Below are 10,789 nucleotides of genomic sequence, written 5' to 3'. Positions count from 1 at the left end.
CTACACAGCAATCCTTTTCGTTTTTAGGAAACACAATATCATGCAACTAGTCATATAAATGAAAAACTTTCCCAAATATTATACAAAGAAATTGACCGCTTCATGATGAAGTACCTGATGAGACACGCAATAATATATTTACTCATTGACAAATAGAGCTATGTCAGGTTGGAAGTGACAAATCTACTCATTTAGTAAATAATACTGTATCTAGCCAAATAATAGGTATCATTTACCTTGGATAAGTAGCTATTTGCAAACATAAAGAAACAGATATATTTCGGACCGGGTTTCAATCATCTTGGCCATTAGTCGGGTACTCAAGTACATAAGTTATCCGAAGGCCATACTGATACATACTAATACGTAACTATAATCAACAAACAGATAAATAATACCACAACAAAAAAAAAAATAAATATGCAACACTAATGTACATGACGCAAATATGATAAGCTCAAAAAGATCAAAATGGCATTGAATAGCGAAAGAAATTTGTGGTCACATTATAATTTTATTGTTACTTTTCTTTTCGATAAATAATTATTGTTTTCATTTCTTTTTTTTTATCGTATTATTTCATAATAATCAAATAATATTATAAAATATCGAATCAATTTATAAACAACTTGTATAGTTTGTGTAAGAAGATATCCATATAATGCGTAGACACAATATGTAGTATATCAAAAAAGCCACGTAGATGTAATTTTATAGTCTTATGGTATAATCCTGCCACGCGCTAAAGGTACGGCGGGGGTACAAAATCTGAAACTTTAGATTTTGATAGTACAAATTATGACGCGTCGTATGTACAAGTAGCGATTGATTCTGCTCGTGACGAAAGATACTTTAATCTTGAGACGGATAAGGATCGGGGGTAGTTTTCGAAGAAACGACGGAGGTACAAAATCTGAAACTTTAAATTTTAATGGTACAAATTATGTTGCGTCGTGTGTACAAGTAGCGATTAATTCTGCTCGTCGCGTAAGGTACTTTACTCTTGAGCTTATAGGACTGAATTCAATTGGGGGTTGTTTTAAACATAAGGGCTAAATATATTAAATTTATTTGGGTAGTACAAATTAGTACAAATTCAGCCCTTTCGATTTCTGGTCTTATTTTTATCTTTTCGTTTTGTTTTAGTTTGGTCCTGCTAGTTTAATTTGATAGTAGCAGCGCCACGATTTTTTTGGAAATGGCACGAGGTACAAAATTATTATTAGTGGTACAAATTAGTACAAAATGGGTACTAAATAATCTGATAGGTCCAGTTTGATTCTGCTAATTTGGTCCTGCTAGCTTAATAGAGGTCGTCTCGTCTTTGGTTCTCGCGATTAAGTATCACACGAATATGCGCGCATCTCATGTCGTGCCTCGATTTTGTTAATTAGCTGAATTAACGTTAGCTCGTAGAAAAAAAATTTAACAAAGATAATACGTAGTCCTATAAAATAAAAAGCTTAGAGAAATATAATGACTTGGTGAAATATTTCAACATAAATTTATACGTACGAGGTGTGATCAAAAAGTAACGAGAATTTTCAAATTGCGTGCACTGTATCTTGTCTATCGAGTTGATTCTTTTTTTGTGTGTTAGTAGCAGTGCCAGTGACGTTACGTGTCAATTTTCAGGCAGCTACGACGCTTAGTTTTTGTTTGGCGAGCGAATGAGCAAGACGTACTTCTGTGTGTTCGGCGATTTTTTGTGTGGCGAAATGTCGGATCAGAGTTTGTTTGAAATTTTGTGTTAAAAACGGAATTAAGTGCAGCGAAACGTTCAAAATGTTAAAGAAGGCGTTTGGCGACGATACTATGTCACAACCACGAGTTTATGAATGGTACAAACGCTTTCAGGAAGGCCGAGAAGACATCGAAGATGACGCGAGGTCATGAAAACATGGAAAAAGTTAAAGAGATTGTGCTTGATGAAAGCGTTTATACCATTCATAAACTCGTGGTTGTGACATAGTATCGTCGCCAAAGGCCTTCTTTAACATTTTGAATGTTTCGCTGCACTTAATTCCGTTTTTAACACAAACAAACTCTCTGATCCGACATTTCGCCACACAAAAAATCGCCGAACACACTGAAGTACGTCTTGCTCATTCGCTCGCCAAACACAAACTAAGCGTCGTAGCTGCCTGAAAATTGACACGTACGTCACTGACAGTGCTACTAACACACAAAAAAAGAATCAACTCGATAGACAAGATACAGCGCACGCAATTTGAAAATTCTCGTTACTTTTTGATCACACCTCGTATACACATAATACAAAATATTTTATATTTTTCGAAACAGCAATTTAATTTATTATAATTTAATGTAACCAAGTAATTTTTAACTTCCATAGTTATATAATGATATTAATTTTATATAATATGATAATATATGTGTGTGTAAATTTATAAGTAAAAACAAAAATTAAAAATATAGTACAATTAGAAATTTGTAGCTCAAATATTAAATCTTTATTGATTAAAATAATCGTAATAAATTCTCGGCATTTCGAGAGTTATCTAGAATTTATTATTGATTCCGACTTATATCGATAAGCGACGATGACGTTTCTTTCTCGGAAGACAGATAATTCGAAATTTATAGACAGCTACCACACACCAATATATAGTTGGACGGCTTCGAACCGTTTCGTTTCGCGTGGCAATTCTCCACGCTGCTAAGAGAGTACGTGGTCTCTTTAAATCCACCGCAATTCCGCTCTATCGATCATCCTGTTTTCTCGAATTGGCGACCGGCCACGTTGATTCACTCGCGCCCGGCGCATTCAACTCTTTCGACTTTCCCGAGCTTGTCCCCAAGCTCGCGACCGATAAACATGTTTTTTTCGCTCGGCGAAAAATAACAAAGGAAGTATAAACTCTTAAAGACTCATTTCTCCTACATGCCGATCGTTCATTCGGATGAGATTTTCGCAGAAGTCGGCGATAAAATTGGCAAGCTTAACGTATTCCGTTTACCACGACTGCAATACGACTCGCGTCCCCCAAGATTTTTCGTTTCCTGCATCGTCAGATATTAGTTATTTATTGCCGCAAATCCAATTTGAATAAAGATTATCTTGCTAAGAGATCGCCCCCCCCCCCTTACCCCGCAGCGCGATAAAGTGAATTCTAATAAATCTTTTTTCTCGTGAGCAAACGCGTATTTAAAGTTATGTTAATATTAGGTCTACCGGAAAGTTCTGTCCGTTTTTGGAATAAAACAAAATACAAATTTTTATTATCGTCAATAAACTTTATTAAATAATGTAATTGCCATTATTCGGAGAAGTATTGTCAGCGACTGGATAATTTAAATACAGCAGTCCATGAAAAGAGGCCGGCGATGTTCAATAGGAGGAACATCATACTGCATCATGATAATGCTAGGCCACATGCTGCTTTGGGGACTCGTCAAAAAATTGCAGAACTAGGCTGGGAAATTCTGTCGCATCCACCATATTCCCCGGACTTAGCACCCTCCGACTATCACTTGTTTTTGTCTTTACAAAATTTTTTGAGGGGCAAAAAATTCAAAAATGAAGAAGATATGAAACAAGCACTGGTTCAATTTTTCGTATCAAAAGATAAAACATTTTTCGAAAATGGGATATACAAATTGCCCTCACGCTGGCAAGAAATCATTAATAATAATGGCAATTACATTATTTAATAAAGTTTATTGACGGTAATAAAAATTTGTATTTTGTTTTATTCCAAAAACGGACAGAACTTTCCGGTAGACCTGATATTTATACGATTGTTAGGGTGCCCCAGAACTAGACCGACAAACTTCAGGTGATTATAAAGGACACCAAAACAAGCCAATTTTGTCAATAAACCCGTGTCCGCAAATGAGCCGTTTTGGCACTAGAGAATCAAAGACTAACAAGTACAAAAACCTTGGAAAAAAATTATTTTTTCAACATTTTATTAATGTGATTAAATAGAAGTGTTTTTACTGTGAAATTTTTGTATAAAACATTTTTTAATATCTCGAATAATTTTCGAGATACATCAAAAAAGCAAAAAGCTTTTCTATACATATGAGGAATAATTTCACTTCTTAAAATCGTTTTTGGGCCGCAACTGGAAATTTCTAAGTTCATCTATTTATCCCTCCTACATGTGTGTAAAGTTTCATCAAAATCAAAATTTTCGGGTTCGCGAGGTTCCCTTGTTAGTCTTTGATTTTGTAGTGCCAAAACGGCTCATTTGCGGACACGGGTTTATTGGCAAAATTGGCTTGTTTTGGTATCCTTTATAACCGCCTGAAATTTGTCGGTCTAATTCTGGGATACCCTGTATAATCACGCAAAAGGCTATCTTTTTCTTTTTCATAATACCCAGAAGGGAAAAAAGTGCATTGTGTTTAACACGGTTATGGTAAGCGTAATTAAACAACATTAACATTCCTGGTAATTAAATGAGATGTATACGATGCATTACGATATTTCAACAATCGCAGAAAAAACAAAAAGATATCGCTAATTGTCGTTCCTCTGCCATAAGTAGCCAGAGGCAACGCTTAAAGTCCGCTCCTTCTACGCGCAACACGATGACTAACAGAAATCCCACAATGACACATTCGCACCATCGATGGCACTTGACGCTGACGCAGAATGCGGTATCGCGCGCAAATCACATCGTCCAATATAAAACTTTATATCAGCCGCAACAAAAACAGACATTTATTATCTTTCAAGTGCGAAAGATAAGCGTGTGTGAAACTGATGCGTATGACATTTAAATCTCATCATTCTTTTATGCATATTGACAAAATTTGAGACAATTTAAAGAAATACATATATTGTATAGAAATAAAGAACACAAGCGTAAAAAATATGTATAATAATTAATAATTAATTAGTCGAATTCTACAAAAGAAAAAAAAATTTAAAGAAACGAAAACGCGATGAAATAACAAGTATTACAGAATGAGATATATAGAATGAGATACGCTTGCATCATATTCGTGACGTAACGCAAAGACTGACTGAATGTCACAACACACAATGGTGACAATATCACCACGTTAACAACTAAAGGCTACCAATGTCTCGCTTATCATGGCAGATGTCGCGCTAACTATTAATAATGTCGCCTGAAAAGTCCTCTCGCGCCGGAGAGATATTCAGAATGAATTCGGAAACGATGTCGCGATGAGGTCGACTGGCCAAATTGTATTTATCGCGGTCTACGACCAGCATTTATGCACCGGTGTACGCATGCGTAAGAAATGAAAAAGAAGGCCATAGCTCGACTGTGGTATCGAAAAAGGGTGTATGTGTCATGTCTCAAAACATTGACAAAAGCATGAAAATTCGTAGTTCTATTTTTTCTTCTAAGTATCTGTGCAAAATCCGAGCACAATTCTCTTAACGGTTTGGAAATTATTTAAGTTTAAAGTTTCTATTGATTCTTATGGAAAATCGTGTATTGTAGCACTTATCGATGAATTTGACAAGGAAAGAACATTGCCAGCAAAATAAAAATTTTCACATATATTAACAAAACTTTAATAAACCTTTATGCGAAACTTGATTTAAATCCATTTACTGGTTCAAAAGTAATTTACTAAAAATTATAGTAAAATACTTATAGTAACCCAAAATCTTCCTGTAAATTACTCATTTTTTTTTTTGTTTCTTGCAGTTGATTTCAAGGTATATTCACAATCAAAAGTTTTTGTAATAAATTAGGAGAAATATTAATTACAATTATTTTATTTTATGAAAACGTTAAAAAACATATTATTTTTTTATACTTTAATTCTTTTTATAATCCAGATTTATTAATTTTATTTTCTAAACAGTATAAACATAAGAAATATGTCTTTTTTTTAATTTAAATTTCGAAAGCTTTTTGCTACTATTGTACAGCCAAAACATCCTTCAAATGAGACAAATTGCGAATATATAATTTCCAACGTAAGGCAAAAATATTATGCAATTTATAATATCAGAAAATATTGCAATAAATATAAGCGCGTATATTTATTGCATAATTTAACGGCTTACAGATTATTAGCAACGTTAAAAATTAATGTTTCGTGTTAAGAGTCGAAGGAAAATTTACTCATTTTCTCTTGCTTTATGATTATATCGTAGATTGTTTTTCATTTGCTTATCTTTGCAATTCTTTATCGTTATCAAGTCAGATCGAACAAACGAGAAGTGACAATTTATAAAAGGATGGAATTATATAGTGTCTCCATAAATGACTTTGCATTAGACTTTGCATAATCTTCATTTAATCAATGGAAATATCAGCGAGTCCAAGCACGCAGGATGTGTCGTGAGACTACTCCTTTGTGATATAATTCCGTTTGTCTATTAATGACTTGTCTAATTTTACCTTCATCTTGCATAATAATGATGTAAAAAAAGTTATAAAATAAGATGCTAGGAAAATATAATTATTTTCAACCACGCTGGCAAGAAATCATTAATAATAATGGCAATTACATTATTTAATAAAGTTTATTGACGGTAATAAAAATTTGTATTTTGTTTTATTCCAAAAACGGACAGAACTTTCCGGTAGACCTGATATTTATACGATTGTTAGGGTGCCCCAGAACTAGACCGACAAACTTCAGGTGATTATAAAGGACACCAAAACAAGCCAATTTTGTCAATAAACCCGTGTCCGCAAATGAGCCGTATTAATAAATTTTAATTTTAATTTAATTTAATTTTATTTTATTTTATTTTAATATTAATATATTTAATATTTTTATTAACTGGATAGAGTGAAAATATCTCGGAAAAAATATTTTACATTTTATTCTTTCGATCTTTCGATTTTAATATAGAGTGATAATATACAGTATTTGCTCACAGTATAACAAATCACTTGTATCACCAAATTTGCTCCGATTCTGTCAAGGTCAATTCTTCCATACAAAGCATTTCTCGCTCAGTCTAGTGCATATTTATATCTCTTAAGACCCGGGTGTTTTGTTTTTAACAATTTATTTTCTCTTATTAATTTTTTCTAAATGTGTTTATTAAAAGTATTTTCTCGCTGGCGAACGTGCCAGGCATGTTGTACCATGATGCAGCCAAACTGACACACCCGCAGTTGCCTACATCATCGTCACGAGGACACGCACGCACACACATATGCATCGTGTCGTTTGGAGGAGGAAAAAGATCCGGAGTGCTACCTGCGCCTGAAACTGCCCCGGTAGACACAAAGAATCGAGCGATGGCGAGTATCATGATACGAGAGAGATGGGCCGAGGCCCGCACGATGAAGGAAGGAGGGAGAAGGAAAGAAGAGAGAAAGGAGCAACAAGAAGCGAGAGAAAGAAAGAGAGAGAGAGAGAGAGAGAGAGAGAGATCTCGAAGGAATTACGCCCGAACAAGACACGTAAGAGACGAGGCAGAAGAAAAAGCATTGAGGATTCGAGGCAAGCAAGAAAGAATGAAAGAGGCGGACTGGGCATCTGGGCAAAGGAAAATACAATATTATATATAGCCGAATACGACATTTCTCTATCTCTCTCTTTGTATCCACGTTTCTCTTCATATATTGCGATGTCTTTTAATATTCGATCGAATGATTGGACTTAAGGATGTATGTCATATGTCAAGTATGTCTAGTGTCATATGTCAAAACATTGACAAAGGCATGAAAATTACATCAGGGTGTCTATCCAAAGCTTGTAAAAAAATTCCCTGAAAATTCCCTGATTTTTAAGGTAATTTGTTCAAAATTCCAGGTAAAATTAGAGAATTTTTAGATGGAACTTTTTAAAATAAATTTTTTTTTATGTGCATTTTCTAATGTTTTCCACTCATAGAAAAGAAAAATAAACCACTTAAATTTTAAATATTAAATTTAAAAATGTACTAAGAAGAACTGAATGATTTTTGTAAGATAAGCATTTTTTATTTGCATAATATTTTCATTTTCTATCATTAATTGTAAGAATTACAATTAAATATGTATGCTCAGTATTGTATATTCAATATTTTTTGCTATAACAATAAACATATTGTATAATCAAAGAGAACTGTGCTCTACCTGCTCACGAGCGTTGTCAAGGGTGCTTTGGGACACCCTGTATATTTATAACATATTTGAAACATGTAATTTACAATCATTAGCCGATCAGATTGTCGCTTGCAATATAAGAACAAAATGATCAAAAAGAAAATTTTTGAAAAAATTCCCTAAGTTCGAATAAAAGTCCACGAGAATTCCCTGATTTTTCAAGGTAAAAACAAAATCGCTGAGAATTTCAGATTTTCTAGGTTTTTGCAGGAAGAGTAGTCACCCTGCTTGAAAATTTCATAGACTATTCTACTATCTCTTTTGAGTATCTGTGCAAAATGTGAGCAATTCTCTTAACGGTTTAGAATTTATTTAAGTTTAAAGTTTGTAATGATTCTTATGAAAAATCGCATGTTGTGTGTGTAGCATTTATTGACAAATTTGACAAGGAAAAGACATTGCCAGCAAAATAAAAATTTGCATATGTATTAAAAAAATTCTAATAAACATTTGTGCGAAACTTGATTTAGATCCACTTATTCATTTACAAATCATTTATTAAAAATTAGGCAAAATATTTATATAGTAACCCAAAATCTTGCTGTAAGTTACTCGTTTTTTTCTTTTTTTTTCTTACAGTTGATTTCAGAGGATATTCACGACCAAAAGTTTTTATCACAAATTAAGAAAAATATTAATTACAACTGTTTTCTTTTAAAGATGTTAAAAACCATATTATTTTGTGATACTTTAATTCTTTTTATAATTAAGATCAATTTATTTAATTTTCCAAACCGTATAAACGTAAGAAGTATGTTTTTTTTTAATTTCGAAAGCTTTTTGCTACTATTGTACAGCCAAAACATCCTTAAATGACGATATAATGGTCGGGATATCGATTGAACATACACATACATTCATAACATATGTATTTGTACTGTTATTTTAATTGGTTATTAAAAGATTGTATCGTTATTAAAAAGCACATGCGCGCAAATTATTCTTCAAACATATGTACATAATCGTGATTCGCCTGAAACTAAAACTAATGGTATAGAAATTTCTCAGGTGGTAGAGTAATTAAAGAATAATCGCGAGAGAATCGGATCTAACAAAAAAATACCTGCTTCATTATTTTTATACGTCTACTTTTTACATCAGCATCCATTGTATACTCGTTTTTCTGTGCTGGCTCTCTTCTATATGTAAAATACCGTTTGTACTCTATTATTATCTCACTATTTTTGCACTGCTCGATCAATTTTGTACATCTGTACGTATGTGCGCCTCTTTGTAATGCGAGTCTCTTTTTTTCTACAATTTTTCCTTAGTCATACTCGTGCTTTCCGATGCAGCTTACTCCGAATAATAAATAGATTCCTCTCTCTGTTTTGCCTCCTTTCTCTGCCTCTTTTACGTATATATCTCTCTCTCCCTCTCTCTCTCTCTCTCGTTCTATTTACTACCACAGACGGCTGTCACTGTTCCACTTTACGGGAGCGCGATTTCCCGAGATATTCTCTCTACCTACTATACTACTACACGCCACCTCCGCCATCTCGTCACACCTCCTCTCACGACTACTCTCACCGCGGTATTCCAACCTTCCACTCCACCATATTTCTCTCGCGTGCTCGCACGAAGCGGCGGGAGGTGGTTTAGTGGAGGTGGATGGATCCGCGGCCCCCACGGACGCCCACGAGACCCCATGTATACAGGCGGTTTCAGGGGGATAGGTCGATACCTCGGAGGGGAACAATACCAGGGTTATCATTATACTCGGCGAGAAGATCGGGAAGAGGGTTTAAACATTCTTCCTTTTTTTCTATCACTGTAAAAAGTTCGCAATATCTTATTTTAAACCACACATCGAAACTTTACTATTCTTTCGAATTTTTAAATCAATATATCGTTACTAAAATGAAATATGTATATAACGTATAAACGGAATAAAAAAGAAAGAAAGAAAGAGAGAGAGAGAGAGAGAAAGAGAAATACGAGTATATGTAAAAAAAGTTAAATATACAGAGCATGCGATTTTCTTATGCTTGTTTAATTTCTGAACCTTGGTTCTTTTGGAGTTTATGTAAATTTTAGTATAAAGTTATCCATTACGTAGTAAATACGTTTAAATATGCGCTTTAGTTGACTCAGAAAGAGAGAGAGAGAGAGAGAGAAAGAGAGAGAAAGAAAGAAAGTAATATTAATAAAATATCTTAAGTAAACAGATCAAGAAAAAATATAAGAAATTTGGAAAATCTGGGACATTTGCGAAATTAATAAAATAAAGGAAATAATGACATTTCTCTATTATGAATTTTAAAAAAATTGTCGAGGAACGTGTGTGCATGTATATCTCATTTCAAATACTTTGACAACCACAATTGCGTTTGAAATCACAAAATGTACACAAGCATCGTGAGATACGAGATAATGATAAAGAAATCAAGTGCCATTCGAAATTTCAAGTTTCAACATTAGCAACATTCCGTGAGTGAGCGATAACACTGATAATACCACGAACAATATTAGTTTACCGATGAAAAAAAAGGATCGAAGACTGTAATAAGGTTATTTCCTTCTTAAATCTGTAATCTCTATCAACGCTCTATAATGTTTACATTTTTTTTATTATTATTGTTATTACACCTCACGGTTTGCTTCCAAAGCATTTCTTGCGCTTCTGCTGAAACAGCCGGTATACATCTGGGTATACATATACCCACTATTCTCTCTCTCTCTCTCTCTCCCTCTCTCTCTCTCTCTCTCTCTCACTCTCTTTC

The sequence above is a fragment of the Formica exsecta genome, unplaced genomic scaffold, assembly GCF_003651465.1.
Source record: "Formica exsecta isolate Colony F162 unplaced genomic scaffold, ASM365146v1 scaffold774, whole genome shotgun sequence".
Classification (NCBI taxonomy): domain Eukaryota; kingdom Metazoa; phylum Arthropoda; class Insecta; order Hymenoptera; family Formicidae; genus Formica; species Formica exsecta.
The sequence above is the reverse complement of the archived record's forward strand: the minus strand, read 5'-3'. Positions refer to the sequence as shown.